Here is a 1,667-nt window from a genome sequence, read left to right as displayed (position 1 = left end):
ATAATTATAATAAAAATGGAATCTTAATAATAAACTTCTGAAGAGTCCAAGTCACAACGAAAAGTTAAGGTTTAATAATAATAAGAATTAGCTGGTTTAAGCACTTTCTAGTACAAATGCATTTGGATTAGCAGCAAAGTATTTAACCTCTTCAAAAAATTCAATATTATCACTTTCAGAAATTTTTTAAAACTTAAGCAGGTTTTTGTAAGAAGGAAGCTTATACCTTTCTTTCTTATTTACTTTTAAATTAACCTGTGGTAGATGAATAAACAGAAAGGACCCAATAATTTTATTTTCAGATGTCAGTCATGAGAGAGTAAGAGTTTAGAGGTTCTAAAAACCAGAGGCCAAAACACAAGGTCATTTCCTCAGCAGGATTACTAAAAATGCCAATAATTCTCAGATTATCTCTGCACTAGTTATATGCAGTACATGTTCTAGACTAGTGGATCTCAAAGCTTAGGCCCTGGACCAGCAGCACAGGCATCACTTGGGAACTTAAAAATGCAAATTCTCAGAGCCAAGATGGCGGCCGAGTTGGAGTACGAGTCTGTTCTGTGTGTGAAGCCCAATGTCAGCGTCTACCCGATTCTGTCCCAGGCCTCCAACCGTGGTTACAGGGCATCTGACTGGAAATTAGATCAATCTGATTGCACTGGTCGCCTCCAAATCACTTCAAAAGGGAAGATTGCTTATATCAAACTCGAGGATAAAGTTTCAGGGGAGCTCTTTCCTCAGGCACCAGTAGAACAATATCCTGGTATTGCTGTGGAGACAGTGACAGATTCCAGCTGCTACTTTGTAATCCGGATCCAGGATGGTACTGGGCATAGTGCTTTCATTGGCATTGGCTTCTCACATTGGGGTGATGCCTTCGACTTTAATGTCTCTTTGCAAGATCACTTCAAGTGGGTAAAGCAGGAATCTGAGATTTCCAAAGAATCTCAGGAAATGGATAATCCTCCCAAGTTGGATCTGGGCTTCAAGGAAGGGCAGACCATCAAGTTGAGAGTGCTTCTAAGTCCAAGACTACAGGAGCTGGGGGGCTAAGCTTATTCCCACCCCTGCCTGGAGGCAGAGTCACAATTCCTCCACCGTCCTCCTCAGTTGCCATCAGCAATCATGTCAATCCACCGTCCATACCAAAATCCAATCATGGAGGTAGTGATGCAGATATCCTTTTATATTTGGATTCTCCTGCTCCTATAACGACACCAGCACCATCTCCAGTTTCTGCAAGCAATGACTTGTGGGGAGAATTTAGCACTGCATCCAGCTCTGTTCCAAACCAGGCACTACAGCCATCCAACTGGGTCTAGTTCTGAAGAACACTGGCAGGACGTTAAGGAGAGACTTGAAGAATCAAAATAACTTTGAGGGCACCAATCTGTGAGGGTAGCTCAGAACCCCTTCCCTCCCCAGAACCAAAATTATTAAGCAGTTGTTTTCATAGCTTCTCCATTGCATTCAGGCTGGTTGTGTCACTCCCCGGTGCTGTTCCTTGCTGTACAGCCAAGAAAGTATTTCTTATCTCCTGTTCACTGTCAGGGCAGGGGAATAGTGGGTCTTATGATACTTGGGACTAACTATGCAGGGCTCTAAAGCCCAGGGTCTCTTTGGTGGGGAAATAACCTCTAACATCTGTAAAATTATTTTCTCCATCT

At 42.6% G+C, this 1,667-nt stretch overlaps 1 pseudogene; it reads left to right on the top strand.

Annotated features, from left to right (window-relative positions):
* The first annotated feature begins 528 nt into the window (after nucleotides 1-528).
* On the top strand, nucleotides 529-1,322 carry LOC131748540 (adaptin ear-binding coat-associated protein 1 pseudogene; annotated as a pseudogene).
* Nucleotides 1,323-1,667: the final 345 nt, after the last annotated feature.

Source organism: Kogia breviceps, chromosome X (assembly GCF_026419965.1).
Source record: "Kogia breviceps isolate mKogBre1 chromosome X, mKogBre1 haplotype 1, whole genome shotgun sequence".
In the NCBI taxonomy this organism is placed as follows: domain Eukaryota; kingdom Metazoa; phylum Chordata; class Mammalia; order Artiodactyla; family Physeteridae; genus Kogia; species Kogia breviceps.
The sequence above is the reverse complement of the archived record's forward strand: the minus strand, read 5'-3'. Positions and strand labels throughout refer to the sequence as shown.